This window comes from Lagopus leucura, unplaced genomic scaffold, assembly GCF_019238085.1.
Source record: "Lagopus leucura isolate 7727_CA_CO unplaced genomic scaffold, USGS_WTPT01 Super-Scaffold_73, whole genome shotgun sequence".
In the NCBI taxonomy this organism is placed as follows: Eukaryota; Metazoa; Chordata; class Aves; order Galliformes; family Phasianidae; genus Lagopus; species Lagopus leucura.
The window spans coordinates 47485539-47507740 of NW_024962252.1; the positions used below are offsets into that span (position 1 = coordinate 47485539).

The 22202-nt window shown below is 36.3% G+C and overlaps 1 protein-coding gene across 11 annotated transcripts in view; it reads left to right on the forward strand.

The window, feature by feature from the left end:
- EYA4 (EYA transcriptional coactivator and phosphatase 4) overlaps window positions 1-22202 on the forward strand; it is a 153479-nt gene that overhangs the window by 43887 nt on the left and 87390 nt on the right. The window contains exon 1 of one of the 11 annotated variants that reach the window (XM_042889326.1): window positions 18133-18170. The exons of the other annotated variants lie outside the window; for them this stretch is intronic. The gene's annotated coding sequence lies outside the window, so the exon portion shown is untranslated. Of the gene's footprint in view, window positions 1-18132; window positions 18171-22202 lie in introns of those variants that run through there. 11 annotated transcript variants of the gene reach the window in all.

The following is a 22202-nucleotide window of genomic DNA, read 5'->3' on the forward strand; positions in this document are numbered from 1 at the left end:
CATCTGTCACTGGTTCTTTTAAATCTTTAGACACTGACTTTGGAAATCCAAAGGAATTTTCTGTAAACCTATCTGAAATATTTTTTTTTTGTGGCTATCTCAGCTGCATTGTGATACTGAGCAGCTTCTTAGAATACTGATGTGTAGAGGAATCACAAGTACAGCATTTAGTGATCTTTTTAACCAAACCTGAAGCTGACCTCATCCTTTCTCCTGCCATGTGCCTATGCGTAACAGGTGCCTGTCTCACCTTATATCTCAGTCTGTGTGCCTTGCTTGTGAAAAAATGGTAGAAATCAGTTAAGAAATACAGTTTCTCAAGTTAGAATTAACCCTTGTAAATCTGTGTCATCATCAGTGACTTTTAAAAGATGGCACAAGTGGTGACATATGGGAACCAATTTATCATTTAATTAAATTATGCTGTAATGAAATCTGCCTTAATGAGATTAATTTTAATTATTAATCAGGAGCTGACATAGGCACAAGGTACCATAAATAATAAATGGAAGCTGTGTCTGCTCCCTTTCTGAGAAAGGACCTACTTTAAAGTAGCAGTGCTTTTCATGAAGCTGTGGTAGTTAGAGGCTTTTTTTCTTTCTTTCCTTTTCTTTTTTTTTAACACTACCACAATTGCTATTGTGTGGTGATGAGTTTGGTGTCTGTTTCAAACTCAGAATACTTATACTTGAAGTAACTGTTGATATTTTAATATTTAATTTAATTAATTAATTACATAACCAGTCATTTTCATTATTCCAGAAGTTAGCTTTTCTTTGCATGCATGATAATAGTAGAGTTAATTTTTAATGTAAATTTTAGAGATAAGTACTGTAGGTTTTAATTTAAGACGGTGCCTGATATGTGTAATTCTTCAGCTCATCTATAGTGTCACATCAATGTTTTTATGCATGCATGTGTTCACACAGGATCTTCCTTGTTCTGCTGCAATGTCCGTTTTCTGCATTAGTGTTTGTATTATCATTGCTTTTTATAAGGGCTTCTGTGTCTTGGCCTTAATATACATTTATCTGGGAAGTATGGCTGGGGCAGGAGAGATGACCCTTTTGAGCACCAGCCACAAATACTGTGAGCCTTTTCATGATCATCTTACACATGGACTGAATCCTTCTGCCTTTATCTCCATCAGGCAAGCAGAATACCTCTGTGCTCTCACTTGCCAAATGCAAAGTAGCTTCACAAGGCTGAGGCTGATTACTCATTACTCATGGAGTGATTATTTCTTTGGCCTCCTGGGCCATGCATTCTACTTGCCAGCTGTATTTGTTTTGCAGGAGCAGTCATTTGTTTTAGTTCCAGCATTCCATGAATATTTTCTTTCCCTTCATTGCTGAAAAATCATTTTAGTTTGGAAAGAACAAGATGAAAGTTAGAACAAGAGCTGTAGATGCTGAAAAGTATCGGAAACAAACTTCCACATTCAGAAACTTTTCAAAAAGTGTGATTTTTGTAGGCTACCATTAGGCTGCTCACCTGACTGCACAGCCCACACTTGGCTTCATCAGGTGTGAGAACTTTCTATAAGTTGAAGGAATCCATTCTTCTGCAGCCATTATGGGTTGGATTCAAGGTTCTTTTCAGAAGAACATCTCTTTCCAGCTTGGTCTAGATGTAATGGTGAAGGAGCATAATAGCAATTAGGTGCTGAAGGGAAACCACTGGGAAAAATAAAAGGTATGAAAAACCAAAAGACCTTCAAAGTAAGATTTTATCTCAGGTGAAATCGATAGGAATTTGCCATCTGTTTTGACAGTGCCCAAATTTAAGCTTTGCTGTGTCAAATTTGGGTCTCTCATCAAGAATGCTGTGGTTCTGTCAGCTATCATAGTCTTCAGTGGTGTACAGCACCACTCTTACAAGCACTTCACAGTTTTATTGGTAGTGCTGACTGGAGGTGCTATAGAATTCATGTCACTTTTCTGTAAGGTTTTCTTCCAGCAAACCTGCACAGGTAAATGCTAACTGTGGGTTTCCTAGAAAGAAAAAAGATTTTTTTATTCAAGATCTCCATGCTTCTAGTTATTTTATAGGAAGTGATTCTGTTTCTTCTTCTCTCCTAAGCACATATAAACATACAGTTACAGCATATGGACCTTATAATGGTATACTGCTTGTAACAAACTGTTGAAACAGTAGAAAGATCTAGAAATCATAGATTAAAATGACTTAATATTGTTTTAAAACAGTTGAAAATTACTTGTAAAGAGAATTGTATGTGCCTCATAACTATTCCTAGGTATATTCCTAGATTCTTAGTGCTTGTTACTGTTTGTGTAATATAGTGGTGCCTGGAATGTTTGTTCTGTGGACCCTATGGTACAGGATAACAGCATGTTATGGATGTTACAGATAATTACAGTATGCCATATGAATCACTGTTTTTGTTTGTTTGTTTGTTTGTTTTTTGTTTTTTTTTTTTTTTGTAGAAGTTCAATTACAGCAAGAAACATATTTGGCTTACTTTAAAAGTGAAATACAAAGATGATGAAGAAAAATCACCAAAGCTTAAAGCATGCCAGATTCTTTACTTATTTATTTCCTTATTTATTTCCATTTTTACTAAATCAGAAGATTGAAATTTGTTGTATCATGATTTTACCAGTTTCTCAGTGTATACAGTATATAATATTTACTTTGGTATATGTGATTCAAAATGAACTAATGATCCAATAAAGCACTTACCCTACCAATTCCCCTTTTATGCAATATTAAGCAATGTAGTAAAGAAATTTAATACTTGTTTTAGAATTATCTGAGGAGATAGAGACGTATCTAATCACCCTCTTCATGACTTTCCAAAAGTCAGGAGCATTCTTCTAAGGGCATTCAAGAGGTTTATGAGAAGAGAGCTCATTAGAATTGGAAACAAGGAATGAAAGAGTCAAAAAGGAATTGAACAGCATCTTGGGGAGGGGGAAGCTACATTTTAAAAAAGAAAAAAACAAACCTTAAATTTAAAGTTTAGAGATTCTACTATTAGCTGGCAAATTTTCTTGGTTAGCATTCATTGATTAGTTCATAGAATTATAGAATGGCCTGGGTTGAAAAGGACCATAAAGGACCATGCCACAAGCAGGGTCGCCAACCACTAGACCAGGATGCCCAGAGTCACAAAAGAGTTCAACAACTCAGCTGGAGAATTACCCCAAGAGAGTACTTGGGGTAAATATCACAATACTTATTATTCCTCTCCGATTACTTTTAGTATTTGCTGAAAGTGAAGTGCTGATCTCACTGTACTTTTGGTTATCAAGCATAGATCTCATATGTTCTTAAAGACTTGCAAATGGCCCAGCACCATTTGTTGCAGTAACTCATAATTAACATTAATACCAGAACAGAAGATATTGGTGCTTTCCTTTTTGCCTTTCACAGAAATGAATATCCTAATATGTGTACAAGCTTGGAAGCTTTCTGTTGCCTGCAATTTGGTTAGAAAATGAAGACTTTTTTTGACAGTAGAAAAAATTAGATTTGATCATGTCTGGGGAGATCCTTGAGTATAGTGCCATACTGTGATCTCCCAAGCACATCACAGAATATGCTAGCAAAGCATGTCCTGCTTACTTATTTACATTTCTTCCCTGCTACTAAGCAATGAAATTCACCTTAGTGGTTTCCAGTCCTTCTGTAACTGAGTCCCCCTGAAAAGTTTCGCAGGATCTGGCTCTGTGCTCCACCTTCACTCCAGCATCACCCCTCTGCTTTGCTTCTGACTTCGGCTATATCAAGGTAACCCCTGTTGACCTGATTAGCCTGACTGGAATGAACAGATTTTATCCAACGTCACCTGTGTGTCCCTGCTTCAATTCTGATGTTGTGTGACCTATGCTTCTAGGACAGAGAGTATTCATTTGGGATCTGCATGTACCTCCAAACAGAATGCCCCATGCCTTACCACTTAGGTGCATGGTAGTAACTTCCATGGTGCTGGCCAGTCTGCCAAGTTATCACTGTATTCTATTAAAATGCTGGACAATCTGTGCAGAGCAAAATGTTCCTCTATTAGCAGCCAGATTTATTGACCTGTGTTAGCTGGGTTCATACATGCTACATCTCTGCATTGCAGTCAAACTCAAAGTTGGTGGTGTTCATCAGGAGCTGAACCAAAATGCACTGATGCATAGAAGAGTCTTCCAAGTAACTGCTGTGGGCTTTGGAATGAGCTGAGTATTATAACTCAGGCTGGAAATACTCAAAAAGAGACACTATTTCACACATACACACACACACAGATGTGTTCAAAGGATTCAATAGCCTATGTAGAATATTTTGTTCAACAGCTGCAAGTAAAAATATTACTACCCAGTCAGAAAAGAGAAAACATGCTTCTGGTATGGGGCTGTGGCAGATGTTAGTAAATCAGTTTTTGAGGGGGTGTGTGTATTTGCAAAGTTGTCTGCTGATCCAACTCATTTTTAGCTTTGAATGAGAGTTTTTGCAAGGTTTCACTGATCTTTGAATTTATTTTACAGCTTTTCATGATCAGTCCAGCTTCTCCTAGATGCTTTCAGCAGATGACAGATTGAAGGGTAATACTGGCTAGTCCTTATATGTTTAACACGCCACCCCATTCCTTCAGCAGATGCATATTGAGATCTGGACAAATGTTTAATGTCATTGCTTAGTTGCAAAAGTAAGCCATGTCCAGTTGGACATGATCTACTTATGAGAGCGCAGCTTTCTAGAACATTCTGAATAGGACAGCCATAATACTATGCAGATCACTAATAGCATTGGCTCAAAGTCGAAACAACACCCAGGCCATTAACTTAGCCTGTCCTTAACTGCTTTAAAATGTCTGTTCCCCACAATTTGTAGGTGCGCATAAGCCTTGTGCATCTGGACTTGCCTCTTTATGCTGTTTTCAGTGCTCCAAAGTCCTAGTTGTTTCCTACTGAGTTTAAAATGTCCCATTCGAAACCATGTTTTCATTAAGCTTATCACTCGTGCATACTGATCTGTTTTTGATCTGATTGGGTCTGTGTCTGTCCTATAATTGGTTTATCCACATTTCCTTATGTATAAATGGATAAGGAGATCTAAGACGAGATAACTAACTTGCCAAGAAATTGGAATTTGTAAGTTCAGCCAATCTAGATTTCCACTCACTTTCTGATGTGAATGTAAATTGGTTTTGGTCATTTAATTTACATACCAAAGAGCCAGAAGAGGTATAAGTTACTATAGGAGCGGGTAACTAATTTATTAATGTATGCTCCTTTTAGTTTTATTTCCTGTTTAACTTCTCTCCTGACCATTCAGTTTATCAGCAACACCATTACAAGGTAAAATTTTTTCCATAATTCATATTCAACAATAATGCATATGATGATGTAATTTAAAAGCTGCGAATGAATGTGGATACAAATTTCCCTGATTACAATTCTAAATTCACTCACTTCAGTCATAGGACCTACTCGGATGGCCCAAGACTCACGAATCCAAAAATCAAACTAAAAAGAGAAATTTGTCCTTGACTATTCAGGGAATGCTGATTCTATGAAATCTGTGGTAGATCTACTCTTGATGACGGTAATGAAACATCAGGCCTGCAGAATAACAGTCTTGCTCTTGTTCAAGATTTCTTAGAATTAATTCAAGTCTTTCTTCTTCTTAGAGTTGCCTGGTTAAGTCTAAGTGATTTTATTCACCAGTTATAATGCTGATTCAAACCAGACATCAAATATAAAGTCTTTATCTTGGTTTTTATTTGTGTTTGAAAATATTTTCTTTAGAAACCCTCATTGTTACTGACAGTGTAATCATTACGTGTGCACTTGTCTTGAATGACCTCTGAGAAACAAGGATTTCAAGAAATAAGTGACATTCCAAGTTGTTCTGGGGCAAAGGCAGCTCCTGAATCTCAACTACATTTGGTTAAAAAGAAATATTTCTTATTCATTCTTTTGTAGAAATTTAAATTTGAACTCATTATTTGGATCACTTCACAGTAAGACTCCAAATCAAAATTCCTCCCAAATGCAGAAAAACAGCGTTGAATTTGTCACTGAAATAAAACTACTTTAAGTAGTTTGAAAGCATAAGAAAAAATACTTCAATGCAAGTCTTTATTTTTATTATACAGGAGAATTATGAATCACAATTACAAAGTGAACAAGACAAGTAATCACAATGGGACAGATTTTCAGAACTGGCTTGGCATGTTAAGGTGTGGAAAGGTATACAGCAGGAATTGACATGTAACACATGGAACTAAATGCTGGTCTCTGACAAAATGAGTTTTAATTGAGAATTAAGTTTCTTCCTGCTTGGACACCTTTGATTCTACTTGCATATTAAAAAAAAAACAAAAAACTTCAAGAATTCTCATCACTGGTAGAACCCTGCTTTTCTTACTTCATTATTTATGGTTCTGAGAAGTGAAAATTTACCGTTTTTTCATTACTTAATTGAATTTTTTTATGTTAGAATTATAAAAACTTTATTTCTTTTTATGAGAAAACTGAAACAGGACCTAGGAAAACTCATTTCTTTGCAAATAAATTCAAAATATTCAAGAGGAAAAAAACCTGACTATTTTCTCCATTGTATATTGTAAAACAATGGCTTATAGGGTATGTTATTGTTCTATAGTTCAGCTTTTTCATCTTGAGTTATACTTAAAAGTTTTTCTTTCTGTTTACCTGAGTCTTAAATATAACTTCTCATTTATGCATTCAATAATGACTAAATTGTTGCAGTCACCTACTACACTAAATAACACTATTTAAAGCAATCCTATTCACTCAGTTTTAGAAAGGTAGGGGAATGACTGTTTACATGGGTTTATAATGATAGGACAATGGGAATTATTTTACACTAAGATGGGAGGTTTAGGTTAGATATTACGAGGAAGTTTTTCACTCGGAGGGTATTAATGCACTGGAACCTCAGAGAGGTTGTGGATGCCCCATCCCTGAAGGCATTCAAGGCCAGGCTGGATGTGGCTCAAGGCAGTTGAAACTGCATGATCTTTGAGGTCCTTTTCAACCCAGGCCATTCTGTGATAATTCTATGATGATTCTGTGGTTTGTTGTCAATATAGAATGACAAAATAATTGGTATCATTTTAAAAATATTTAAACTATGTAAGTTTTGAAAGAATCCAAATAATCAGTAAAAAAATATATCACTTAAGATATTCCTCTGTAAGTTTTCCATATGATGAACACAATCAGTTTGAGGTATTTCAGTACATTTAACAGTTTATGTTAGTTTTTAAAGGAAGTGGCCTGTCAGTAGCTAGACAATCTTGCAGAAAGCCATATTAATCACATCTTTGGACAGTGTGCATGAGTGATGTTAGGCCTCCTTTCTTCTTCAGCGGAATTTTCAGTATTACTCTGGTGCACTTTCAGACCAATTCCTTAAAGGTGGAGATGCAATGAATCATGAAGCACCTCATGGATCAGCTCTTCATAACTTAGTAATTTCCAAATCATGTAAATCTTCAACATCCAGGAAAATCTGTCCTGCAATCTTTATCAGTGCTGGTAAGTTGATGAGGAACATGATAAAGATTCAGAAAAACAAGGCCTTCAGTTTGTTTTGTGCAGTTGACAGCTACATACTCTTGTCACACAATGTCAGATGAAAGGCATCGTTAACATTTTTCAAATCCTAAGGTTTAAATGTTCATTTACATGTTCTTTGAAACAGACCATCATCTCTTGCTTATAAATGATTTTCTGCACTTTGTTGAGATAACAGCTTTTAGAAGCTTCTTATGGTGCTGGAATTCCTCTATGATTTTCCTATTTTATTCTTAAATTTGATGCATCTTCAGATTCTAATTATATTCTTCTAACAGTAAGCAACTCTGAAACAACATTTCCCTCTGAGCTTGCAAAACTTAACCTGGTAATCTGTGGTCATAACTCCATTTTTATCTATATGGTAAATCTTATTATAGAAACCAGAAGTTTAGATTTTGTTTAACTGAAAAATGTGTCAACTTCAAGGCTCCAGGGTAGGGGTGCTTAAATCTTTGATTAGTCTACAGATCTGTTCATCTGTTTAGGTACAATAAAAGGAGAGTTCACTGCACTGCTTCAAGCATCAAAATTTACATGGATTTTTAAGGAACCATAACCAGGTTCATGCCACCTAACTCCCTGTTGAGGCACCCAAGCTAGAAGTCAGCTGGTGAAGAAATCTGGCCTCTGTAGAAACAAACTGGGATTCAGTCACCAAGTTTCCCTGTGGAAGAGTATTTGTGCTGAGTGACTTCCTGAAATGGACTGTTTGTTTCTGTGAAAAAGTAAGAGAGGAGTCAAGTTGCGTTGTAGTTCCCTAAAATGGGACTTCACACAAAATCTATATTAAGATTATCCTGTGCCCAGTGTTGAGACTCTGCCAGTCTTCTGGTGCTGCCTCTCAGATTGAGGGAAATCTTCCCTGTGTATTCAATTCTGTTTGTTCAACCTGCTGTGGGTTTGGAAGAATTGAAGAAATTAGATATGGGAAATAGAAATTAATAAAGACATTTAGAAACCCAACCCTTCTTTATGGACTGAGGAAAATTGAGTTGACAGATGAGTCCAAAAATGCCTATGCAGTAATGAGTAGGAAAGAGACTGTAAGTCAAGTGCTACAATTTAGGGAGTACTGAGAGAAACTGAAATGTATTTCAAACTAATAAAATGAATATTTTTCTAGCAGCACATAATAAATATTTGGAATTCACTGCCTCTAGAGAGAACAGAGGCTAAAGCACGCATTTTGTATGACTCAGATTATTTCACAAAAAAAAAAAAAAAAAAAAAAAGAGACCATCCACAACGTTTAGGTATTTTTTCTTTGGCTAGATAAAGATGTATATTTCACACAGAAAAAAATCTACAGAGGTGGGACTGAACTCCTTGTACTGGCAGGTTATTCCATAACTTCAATGAACAATGGAGAGTACTTCTGTATTTATGTTTATAAGAATCAGTAATGCCCACTTCCAGAAATATGTCATTGTATACTGTATAACCCAAAGATCTCATTTAGTAATCTAATTCATAACAGAGTCTGAAGGCAGAGATAACATGGTTGATATCTTCCAAACTGAGCTACCAGCCAGTTCTGGAGTGCAGCACTCACTGGGAAAAATGATTCCCTCTTCTGCTGCCAATTTGTCTTTGCACTGCTCTCAAGAAGATAATGTGAGAAGGACATTACTTTTAACTCCTTTTCTTTCTATCCCGCCCTTCTGAGTAGGCATTCATTTAATTTCCTTTTTTTTTTTTTTTTTTTTTTTTTTTTTTTAACTACATGCTTGAAGCTTTCTTTCATTCCTCAGTGCTTTTAATGTCATGCTTGGATACTCACAACATGGACAGAAAGCAAAACTACTGTTATGTCTAGTAACAGGGTACTATCTGATTGCTCTCTGTCTGTTTTGGACCAAATTGGAAAACTTTGCACACGTGGCTTTGGCAGCCAATTATGTCATGCACTCTGAGTATGTGACAGAAGTTTTCTTGTAGTGTAGTAAGAGTGTTTTACTTTTGTTTGCTGTTTTAGTTACTAGCCTGCATATTTCCCCTCTCTGCTGCACAGCACAAAATATTTCAAAGATTTCTTAGTATTTTAGTGTTAGTCCCTTGAATTTTAGCTAAAATTGATATTCAAAGTGGATTCATTTTGACTGAATGTGTGTATGAGTTGTTTCAAACCTGTACATCAATATTTTTGTGCACTATTATATATTTTAATAATATCTCAAGGTATTTGTAGCTCTCTAGAAATATAGGTACTGAGTAAACCTCATTTCTAATTGCATTACAATATGACATTTTTCATTTTTAGAACAGTGAAGGATTACAAATATAGAAAACAGAATAGACCTAAAATATCATGCAGAAATGAAACAGCCATGTTCCAGTGCAAGTTGAGCAGTAATTTACATACATGCCCAATTGTACAGTGGATAATCTTATTAAAGCTAACAAAATAATTAACATGTGAAGAAGTTTAAGCATGTACATGGGCCTTTTTACAGTTTTTTTGTCTCGCTGGCATAGAAATCCGCAGTGTAGAAGAAATACTTTGCTTAAATATGGATCTTCAAAACACTTTATTGCGTTCTAAAAATGGCCAAACTAAGCTGTGTCTGTCTGAGAGAGATGAAAAGGCTTTATCTGTACTTTGCCAATGACCAGAATCACTACGCCACCTCCAAAGCTAAGATGAATTGCTTTGGCATACTGCAAGGAAATACCATTATTTTTGCCTGTATTCCATTAAGGCTTAGTGCTTGGTTTCCAGTTTGGACAGAAGTTTTGTTCACCTGCACAAGTAACTAAGATTGCCTCAAATTCTTTCATTTTATGTGTATTTCATTTCTCTGCAGAAGAAGTCAGTCAAACTTTTTCGTTTTATTCTCAATTTTGTCAATGTATTATTTGATTACTGGAAATAATTAAAAGCCCTGCTGGAGAAGCAGTATGCTAAGTTCCCTGTTTAGTCAGCAATATACATTATTAAAGGTGTGTTTTAGGGAAGTAGTAAGTTGATAGCTTCAAATCAAAACAGTATAAAATTAAAATTATTGCTGTTTCTTACTTTTTTGTTAACCACTTTTAAGCACTTTATAGCTAGTATCTCACAATGGTGACAGAAAGATGATTTCACCTAAAGCTTCTGAATTGAAATGCTATGAATTGTGATATTTTATTCTTCGCTTACGTACACAAATCCAAGTAGTGTGCAGAAGCAACTTACTGCATTTCTGTACTCAAGAAAAGGAGGTTGTGATTTTAAACCAAGTAATTCTTCCTAATGCTTGTGCTGATGCTGAAAAATTGATTATGATGATGGAGGATGTATGCTCTCCAGCACTAGTCGCTTGTAAGTTGATCCACCTTTGAAGTTGCAGTAAAACCTCTGAAACACTATATTTCTGAGTAGAGTGGTGTTGAAATCTGTATCCTGGTCCAAATTTTGCTCTGACAACAGTGAAATATCATTAACTGTAGTGGAATTGCAGGTCTGATGTGAAGAAAACTGGATTTGGTGACTTAAAACTTTATACTTAAAAATAACTGGTGAAATAATATAAAGACAGGCCAAATTTTGGTAGAATATCGTGAATAGTTTTAGATTTACACTGCAGTAGAGTGTTGTTGTAAGTGGATATAAACAGAACTGTGTTTTTAATTTTTAATCTGTATGTTTGAAAAATATTACAGGATTCTTGCTTATGAAGCAGTAAAGAATTTTAAGCCATTCTATAAACTTAAAAATTTTGTCGTTTAGCTGGTGAATGGTTTAACATAAGAATCTTTGATAAAGCTGTCTGTGGAATCCAAAAGACTCTTGGTTATTGTAGTGCATCCCATGCCAAACTGATGAGCTCTTCTAGAGAACAAAATATGCCCCTACATCTTTTCTGAGTGGCAGTGGACTTTCTTAGACTTGAGTACAATAGCTTATAGCAAAGGGTGTATTTAAAAAAATTACAAAGAGGGAAGTCTGTTTTGGTTAAGCAGTAGGCTGTCACTGAAGGAAAAAGGAATAAAAGTGTGTAGAGTAGCACAGCAGAAAAAGGGGCAAGCTGCTGAAAGCTGGATATTTTGGGGATATAGAGATGTCACTTCCTCCCTTTGCCAGGCTGTGAAATTCTTTGAAATTCCCACTGGTAAAGCTGCCAACACAAACAAAGGAAAAAAATGGAAACTTCCATGCAACTTCTCCTTTGATGCAAAGAGCAACATAGACATCCAGAGAAATGAATTTATCAGCACCATAGTTGATACAAACCTTTTGGAGGCATTATGGGAAAAGCACAAAGGTCTCACTCTAAAGAGAGTAAACGTGTAACACATTAATTTATTATGTTAAAATATTGTTGGAGCTGTGTTTCTAAAGAATGCTTTTAGCAGAAATTGCACGCTTAAAATGTGGAATGCTATCCTGCCCATAATGAACGTGCAGTTAGCATGGCTCAATCGTATTTTCAGAGTACAGGTTCTTTAACACATTGGTGACTCAAGCATAAATATAACTGTAGAGAGGAAGATGTAAAATCTTTGTATCAAAATTAGTAATCATTAACTTTGCTTTTACCCAAACTTTTAAGGGACATTTGTGTGAGAGTATCTCCAAAAGGCCAGGTGAAATGACCCAGCTAGGCTCAGTGTCTAAAATGTCTGTAACTATAATATCTTATAAAATTCATGCAGTTTTACTACATTAAGACATAAAGTTTTACTTAAGGCTCCTTTTCAAAGCTGTCACACAATTAAATTGTGTGAATTGGTGTGAATTGGAATAGAATTGGTGATTCTATGATTCTGGTGATTCTATGATTCTAAAATCATTTCTACCTAATGTAGCTGTCTTCTCCAAACATATGAAAGACAAACTTCATTTGGTCCTGAACGTACCTTTTCTTTAGCTTTGTTTAGTGGAATTAGTGTACAAGCTTTCTTTTCTTTTTCTTTTTTTTTTTTTTCCTGTTGTAATTCCTTATTTGTACTAGTTCATTTTTAATGCACATATAAATTTATCAAGTGGCATTGAAAGTTTATTTGAAAAAAAGACAACTGAATTTTGTGCCATAGCCCCGTATGAATCTTAATAATGGGGATGACCTCAGCTAAAATGCTGATTTTTCCTAATCTACTAACGTAATAGCTGAAAGTGATTGCTTGCTATTCCAGGGTGTGTCAGCCATTCCTTAATCGCTGTGTCTCCCACGTCAGAAGCAAAACACCATCTTTTCTCTCATGAAAAAAGCACTTCCCCTACTACGTTAGGCCTTGCTCCAGGCACAAATAAACAGCAAGAGTCCTAGCTCTTTGCCCAGAAAGGTCAGGCTCTGTTGCTTCTGCTCCTCCTTTTGCCTGCCCCAGCATGAGAGCACTGCCTCTAAATGGTTTCTATATAGCAGCTTAGGAATCTCTGCTGTAGTTCTCAAGTTTGACTTTGCTCTAGTTTTCTGGTGGTGGGGAGGCCTATGACAATAATGGAGGTGCCAGTCAGCTTTCAAACCAGTAAGTTAAAGAAAGGATACAGACCATGCTTTATTTAAAAAAATATACCTCACTCCCTCATTTCTGAACATGTGTGATGATATAGTGCATGTTTCTGCATATGCAAAGGGGGGGAGAGAGAAGAGACTTGGTCGTCTTGCAGAAACAGGACAAAAGCTGGAGAAAAGTGCTTGGTACGAGAAATGCAAGCTGCCTGAGCATATGAAAGAGAGAAATGGATAAGGTTTTGTTTGCTCAAACTGGATATTACCTAGACTGAAGCCTTACAAAGAGTTGTAAAATGCTAACACGCTTTATAAGTGTTTTTGTACCCATAAGGATGAAAATGATAGGAAGTGTCGTCTGCTGTTTGGAAGCTCAAGTCAAAAGTACTCAACATTTCAGCTTCTCATTTCCTTCCTTGCTTTCAAGATCTGCTTCAAAAATCTAGCTTCCCAGCTTTCATGTAACTGTAGTTCTATCCTACGCTTGTTTATTTTATGACCAAATAAACAGTTTATTTAAATGTTGAAGATTATTCAACAGCTGATTTTGTAGACCCATAAGGAGAAAATAGATTTTAAAATTTTAATGTTGGGGTTATATTTGTACCCATCATTGAGCACTGATCCTGGCTGGAGACCTAGAAAACGTGGTCAAAAAAGCATTGTTTAAAATTATTTTTACCTCTAATGCCTCACATAAGGTGTTATGTGACAGCTTTGCTTTAGAAAGTATATCAAAACTCTTATCACATATTTTGTCCCTTGAATTCGATGTACATTTCGATATATTCAGGATTTTACTTCTTTTGTTTTAGATTAAAGTATCATATTCTTTTAAAATATCCACTGGGAATGAAACGTAAGTGCATTTTGGAGAAAATTTCATTGAACCTAATGGAAGAAACTGAGATGAAAATGCTGAAGCAAAAAATACTGTTTCCAGTTTTGACAATTTTCTTATGTTGATGGTATTAATGTTTAAGATTTAATACCAAAGATTTAATTTTTCAAGACAAAGGCAAGGTGAATGCTTGCATTTTACTGAGTTACATGCAGAAATAAACTGGAAAATATTATTGTGGAAAAAATATCAGGCAAATTAAGGCCATTTTTTTTTTTAAAGTGTGATTTAAAATGTTTGCAGTTTGTTTACAATATAGAATTCATACATAAATATTTTTTTTTCCATTACTGCTGCTTGAAAATCTGAGGTATTGAAATATCTTTATTCGCTCTGAGTTCAGCAGTTTAGATGGTTTCCAGTTGTTTCCCAACTATTTATTTATTTATTTATTTATTTATTAATTTCACCAGAGTAGTTATGTTTTGGTAACAGTGTTAATCACAAAGAAATCACACACCATGACATCCAGCTGGAATCTGCCCTTCTGTTGTTTTTCTTCACTGTACCTGAGAAGCTACGTTCTGCCAGAATGAGGGGAACAAAAAGATGGTTGGGATGAAAACTGAACTTTTCTCCGTGCACTGCAAGATTGTAAGTGCCCAGACAGAGCATAACAGAGTTTCAGTTTTGAGCAGAGTCTAATGAATGCAATGTCACCTATTGAGAGAATTAGTTAAATAATGATGTTTTGATTTATCTCCCTTTCTTTTACAAACAAGCCCTCAAATGTGTAGGAGACAACTGTGAAGTGTAATTCATAGAACAGTTTCTTTACCCTAATGAGTTATGGGGTTTTGTGGAATTTCCTCAGGTACATCCTGGAGAAAATAAAAAAAAACAAATAGAAAAATACGAGATGATGAAGACTTCTGATAGGAGTTTATAAATTGAAATTTAATTTAAATTTCTTGAACGTGTGCAGCAGTTCTGATCTGAGAATTTATTTTTTCTAACAGTTTGTAGCTTAAAAGAGGAGCTAACAAAGGAGCTAAAAGCAGTTGAGCTAGTTTTTTGACACTATTGGGCTGGGCTGGGCTGAGCTGAGGCACCATTACAGCAGCCTGGTGAAAGGTTCATACCTTTAGGGCCTGTCATGACCTGTGAGACCCAGTCCCACAGCCGGGGAAATGTGAAGAGGCCCTGAGGTGGGGAGAAGTCACTGCCTTGCACAATTCTAGGGATCAAAGCTCCTTCAAACCCTCTTCAAATGCAAGATTGCAATCCAATAAAATATTTATTTGGCATTGAATTTGATCTCTAACTAGGAAACTGACCGATCCAAATCTTATATGCAACTCTTTTTCAAGAAGTACCCTCTCCTTCTTGTACTTATTTGTCATTAGTCGTATCTGTGTATTACTTGTAAACCACATTGATTCAAAATGTGAAATGGTTGTGATTGCTCTGGGAATGCATTAGACGGGTTTGTTCTACTGCAACAAAACGTGCTGCTGCTGTTTTTTCATCTAATCTGTCTTGAAGTACTTCACATACTATTTGATGAAATCCAAATGGTTAAAAAAAGCAAAGCAACTACAAAACTGTGTTCAAGGGAAGGTTATGTTCCCATTGATAACTAAATAAGAGATTACTGCTTTCATAAATAAAACATTTCCCTTTTCTCCAGTTTCTTCACCTGGAGGAAAAGGAGAAAAAGTAGAGAAAATGCTCTTACCTCACCTGCCATTTTTACTATGTGCAAAGCTATGGAAGTAACAGCAACTGTTGTTACAAACAAACTGTTTGCTGATTTCAATTTGCAGATTGATCAATTCTTTAGTTGTTTCCTTGTCTGTCTGAGAAAGAAGTTCTTCTATAGATGTAATTATATTATCTGATCATTACTTGACAGTATGATGGTCATTTTTTTGGTCCTTGCAGTCTGTAAGCAGACTAGTGTTGATCTTTGACAGCAATTGGAGAAGATCATGAGGATGAAAGTGAGACAGTGAGGAGACACTGGCTTTGAAGACTCCCATGTACAGAGCTGTACCAAGAGGTAAGGGCATGCCCCTGAACTGCCTGGGGGAGCCCAAAGCAAGGCCACTCTTCCTCTGCCTGATGCCTGGTAGAAAAAAAGAAACAAATTTTGTTCCTCATCTACTCCTGAGACAGCTCTCTGCACTTCATAGAGCAGTGCCCAGGATTTTCATCAGTAGGGGTCCTTGTTTGTATCTGTTGTTAGAGTTAGGGGAGTATTGTTAGGTTGTGGTTGGGCTTGATCTTTAAGGTCTTTTACAACCTTAGCAATTCTATGATTCTATGATTTTGGTTTTTCCTTGGCAGCCTTTTCCATGCTAGCTTTTCCCTTTGTTTCCCTTCTTTGATGGTGAAATAAGCTCACCATCTAGCATTAGCAAACTTTCACGTCTGATGTATTAGTTGTTTCAGCAATTAAAAATGAGGTTATGCCCAATGCTAATGTCAAAAACAACATCTGAAAGCTGATTATGCCCTCCGCAGTACTTTATATATGCTCCAGTAGGTTTTCATTGTCAGAGAGGTGAGCCTTTATTTTGCCACATAATGCAGTGAAATGAGGATTATTTGGACTTTTAGTGCATGAGATAATAGCAGCTGACAGGCACCTGTTTAAGGGTGTACATTGTATTTCTAAGCACAAGTATTTTAGAGAAAATAAGCAAAATTTCCAAGTAAAAGCTTTTGCACTTAAGCTTCCTAAATAGGCTTAGGTTCAAAAAAAGGCACTGGAGAATCTGAATGGAAGTGGCCCTTACAGTCCATGCAGTTGATTCTAATAATAAAGTGTGGGACCTGTCAAATGATGGCACAAATATCCTAATCTGAACTGACGTGGCTTTCTAGCCCAGTTCATCAATCATGTTTTATTAGCTTTAACAGAGCCAAGCTATCTGTCATTTGGATGTTGTAGTGGTGACAAAAACTGGTGCCGAAAATGTGCTGCAGGTGTAACTTTCACTCAAAGAGAATTTCTGAGCAGCAATCAGGTCCAGTTTGCATGGGGAGAGAGTGCCATCTTCAGTTTCACATCTCCATGTGAAGCACAGCTGAATTTAACAAGTGTTGCCCAATGTCTAACAAGTGAAGAAAAAAGCATCGGTAGAAATTTGGAAATGGTTCTCAATTCTTATTTTTATTGACACTGGACTGATGAAGGAAAATGATAAACACTGTGCTCTTGTTCCCATTTTAAGATACAGTTTATTTAGATACAGCTGTTGTGATGAGTAATTTCTAGTGCAATAAATGCGAGGTTGAGCTTTGCCTTTTTGGTTTAAAACATTGTATGAAGAGATAACAGTTACCAGCTGGATCGCTGAACTCTACTAGCCAGTAGCATATTGTGTGCACAAAGCTGAGAGCCAGCGGTCTGTACTTTTGTAAGAGCAATCAATTCCCTGTATTCTTTTGGCATAGAATTGACTTGGTGTTTGCAGTGGGGTCCTGGCACTTGACCCTTGTTTTCTTTGGCTCTGTGTCATTTTGCAGCAGAGCTCGAGGACACTCCTCATCTCTTGTTTCCAGCGTGTTAACATATTCAAATAAATATTATCTGGAACAGGCATAAGCATTATCCTTTGAGGGAGTATTTGTAAAATTTTCAAGTCCAGATCAAACAATGGCATTCATCTTCCTTCCTCCTGAATTTTTTTTTTTTATTTGCAAGATGAATGTTTCTGGCAAAATTCTTTCTTTGATCTTTAGAAAGACTTTATTTTGTGTGTATTCACAGACAAGGCTAACACCCATAAATATCTGTGTTACTTGCAGAACGTATGCCCAGGTAGGGTATTTTAACACTTAATAGGACCTGGTACAATAAGGAGCAGATGTGTCACAGCAACAGCAGGCAAGCAGGGACGGGAAGGTGGTTTCATTAAAAGAGCCTTGGGATAAATGCAGCACATTAGATACCCACTGAAAGACAGGAGCTGTTGATGGGGTGACCTCTGAATGCAAGTCATCTTACTATAAACAGAAGGGTGTGGAAAGCCATTGGACAGAGCCAAGCGTGTTTACTATCCAGATCTCCTCTTAGTTAACTTAAGTAACCTGACTGCGCTAGGCTCAGTCTGACAGTTCAGGGAAGAACAAAGTGTCTTCAGTATTTCCAGTTTAAAAAGTTGTAGCCCGCTGATGGATAAAGCGTAGAAAAAATGTCTGGATACCTCAGATGCTGAGCAGTGGAAGTTAATTAGTGCCAAACATCACAGACAGCCTTTTTTTCTTTTGTCCTGGAAGGTTACTTCACACATTTGGGGAACTCGACTCTATTCTTCAGAGATAAATGAGGTAAGGTTACAATGGATTTCAGTTTGTGATACTGATGCAGTGGTCACTTAGTGATGTGATGGGAAATGCAAGTGGGTATAAGTTGTGTGGTCGGACTGTATTCTGACAAGCAGATTTTGTTTTCATTCCTGTAGCAGCAGTTTCAAACTTGTTTTGGGAACATCATAAGTGTTAATTTATTTGCTCTGGAGAACAGAAGTTTAGGCTGGGCATTTGTCTGAATCCCTCAAGTACTTTGTTCTTTTGGGAGCAGCTTGTTACTAGCGTGGGAGTTGACCTGTTAAGTGCCGTAAGAAAGAAAAGGCGTTATTCTGTAGTGTGCTGTGAGTGTTGCATTTTGTCAAATCTTTAAGCAGTTTATTGGTTGTGCTATTTGATTACACTATTCTAAGGGACACTTAAAGGCTGGTATGTTGAGACAGGTGTCTAGGTATAAGCGGAGTTGAAATTTAATTATCCTTAAACTACAAAAACTGTAGGGGGAAATAAAATGGTTTAATTTTCTATTCCATTTGAGTCAATTAAATCAGTTTCTAAATTGCTGAGACACTTGTTTGGAACCAATAATGCTGTAGTGTAATTACACAAAAGCATCCTTCCTGCTTCTCAAAGCTGGCTGTACAAAGCTTTCCCATATTGTTGTATGTCATGCATGTGACTTCATATTTGAGTCTTACTGTACTGTGAATGTTTCAAACTTTTAATGGGTTTTGTAATTACATACTCATTTTCCTAGAAAATAAACTCTGATTAAAAACTTCCTTGCCCAGGGAGTGTTGGAGCACGCATTGCTGTTGCGTTCACATACTTTCCTCTGCTGCTGTGCTGCTGCCCAGCTGTGCTCGGGGGCTGTGACATGAGCTGGCACCTCCTGCCTGGCTGCCTGGGCCCGCTCCATTTGGGGAGACCTGGAAGGGGCTGCACTCAGTGGCACTTCATGGTGCTGGGAGAGCCAGCAGCGCACTAGAGAGGAAAGAAAGGGCAGTCCAGCCTGGTCCGTCTGTAAAAACAAAGCAAAAAAACAAACCAACCAACCAACCAACCAAACAAACAAAAAAAAAAAACCAAAAAACATTACTGCTATAGGGAGCTGTAATGTTTAGGGGACATGTTCTGAAGAAAGGTATGATAAATTATTACAGCCAATAAGTTCTTCGGTTTTGTTTCTGGGGTCTGGAGAGCAGCGAGCAGCAGTATCCAATTACGTGTTTCTTTTCTTGGACTGCTCACTGTTTTCTGAAATGAGCTCCAGCTAAGCAGCTTTTAACTGTCTCACCACCTTTCTTGCCTTTTTTATTTCTTCATCTTCTAAGGGAAAGGTAAATCCTAAAGTAGTTACATAAAGTGAGTAGCACCTTAAGTTCCTGAATTAAAAACACATTTCTCACCAATGCATGTTTTTCCAAAACAGTTTTGGATTTATTGAACTGCTTAGTGTAACTTGTTCAATGCCAGAGTGAATCAAGTGGCATCAATCTGGTACGAATGCATGATAATCTCAAGAAAAAGAGCTTAAATTTGACTTTGGGGAAATAGCTGTGTTTTTGTATGTTCCTGCAAGCCTTCATACGTCTGAGTCTGCATACAGGGAAGCTCATTTGTCTGCTGCAGAAACTAGAAGTCCAGGTTAATTTGCAGATTTAAACAGATGAGGATTTAATAAAATATCTGAGTATACTGTAAAGTAGAGGAAACACATGAAAAACACAACGCATACTATCTGTCTCTGATTTGCATTATTGCCTGTCATTATAATCTTCATTTTCTGCCACTTCTATTGCAAGTAGCTATACTAAAATTTTATTAAAGTTGCATATACATGGAGAGAATGTGAAAAACAACAACAACACTTAGTTTTAATTTTTGAATTTTATAATTTATTTGGTAAATGTTAAAGGTATTCAAAATTTAACATATCATTTCCATGTTTTTAAGTTAAAGAGAGCATGGCTATATTACACTCATGTATAAAAGGTATGTGAACTGTTTGTAAATATAATGTTCTACTTACTTGTTACTTCTTTTAGTATTTTAATTTATGAGCTGTATTTTCAATTACATTTAACATTGCAAAAATCCAAAAATACACATTTCCAAAAATGCACATTGTCTTAGTCTAACAGGAAATATACCATATTTCAATATTTAATTTAATGCAATATTTAATAATTGCCCTGACTTAATGCACAGTTTAACAATATTCAATTGCATGTAAATATCTGAAGAAAACGTGAAGACTTTTAAAAAGCATTTTTTAAAATAAATTCCATTTTATCTCCAAAAAAGGTTCAATTGAAATATGTATTGAATAACCTGAGTTGATTGCAAACATTGTGTTGGCTTTTTTTTTTTTTTTTTTTTTTTTTTTTTGCATTGGAGTGGCAGGCAGTATTTTAGAATATCAGAATTTGCATTTTATTTTAGCTAGAGTTACTGAATATTTGTTTGCTAAATATGAAACAAATGTTTACTGGGTGATCTTGTAATTAATCTGTAATTGTTCTTCAGAACTAATTTCGGGAATATTTAAAAGTCAATAACAGAACTTTACAATTGTACACCTTTACAATTATATAACTGTGGTTGATCATATGGCATAACTGAAAATGAAAAGATTGGTAGGGAAAAGAATTTGAAGCATTTGCACATGAACAAGGATTCTGTGTGTATTATATACAGTTATTTACACACGTGCACAACTCTTGTATGCTTGCATGTTCTTTCTACCAGGGCTTACTTTCTGGACAGAAGGAATTATCTCACAGTTAGATTTTCGGGGCACTTGAAGTATTTGTGCTGCTGGTCCAGGTGAGCTCTGCATTCAATTAGAGCCAGAACTGAGCTCCAAGCATAGGCACTCCTCTGAGTGCTCAGAATGTTCGCTCCACTGGAGCACAGTTTAACTTGATTGATACTCAGATTTTAAAGCAAATAAGGACTAATTTTTGCCTGTGGCAAAAGATCTTTGAAGTTTCATGCCGGCGTTGAGGCCGGATTAGCAGAGAGGCAGGACTGTGACTGGGACTGTGACCCTGTTGTGCTTGGCAGGTTGTGATGAATGGGGGAATCTTTCTTAACCTTGTGGCCAAAACATTCCAGTACTGCAGGTTGGGAGGCAGAAGAGAACGGAGGGGGGGCCAAAAGATGCAGAAGGCTTGGCACGTTTGGGCAGGAGACAAAGGACACTTGCTCGATTGTTTGAAAGAGGGGCCAATGTGCATACTCTTTCCATCGAATATGCCTGGAAAGGCTGTGGGAGAGAGTGTGGCAGATGACCCGCAATATACTTTCTGACAGTTGACCTTGCTGTATGAAATTAATCCTTCACTATTAAGCTGTCTCCTGCTTTTGCTTTGAATGCTTTCAGAGTTTAGGGAATCTCACTTGTTCCATTCTGCTAAACAAAAGAGCTTTTTAGTTGCAATGTGTATATAGCCATCCAAAATAAATTGGAGGATCACCTTATTTCAAGTAACTGCCTGTTGGTCAAAGGATTTACTGGAGGACTGCAAATATAAACAAAGTGGTATGAATTAAAAAAAATATTAAAAGAAAATAATTAATTGCTTCTGGAAAGTTGGTTTTACTATTTTGCTTGTAGAACATTCTGAAAAGTAAAATATGCATTTTAGAATAGGAGTCTTAATGAAAAATCTAAAATGTTTTGGGTATAGTTTTATATAGTAGTATAAATCAGCTAAACTTTCAAACCTGAAAAAAGAGGTGAAAGTGACTTATATATGAGCTGAAATGTGATCTATCAAGGCATCTTGTGGTTCTTTTTGTGGCATTTTAATAGCTATATTATCTCTGGTGTTGTTCCCATTGACTAATAATGAAAAATATACTATTAGATATTAGCTTAAGATTTATTTATGATTCTTATACCGTAAACACTACTACTCTGGTTATTGTTAAGAACTATAGCATAAAACAAAAGGAAAAAAGAGTAGTTAGTATTTCTAATGTGCTTTCTAATTGTGGCTGTTATTATTTCTAGTATACAACCAAATGTTGTGTTCCTTTATGTAG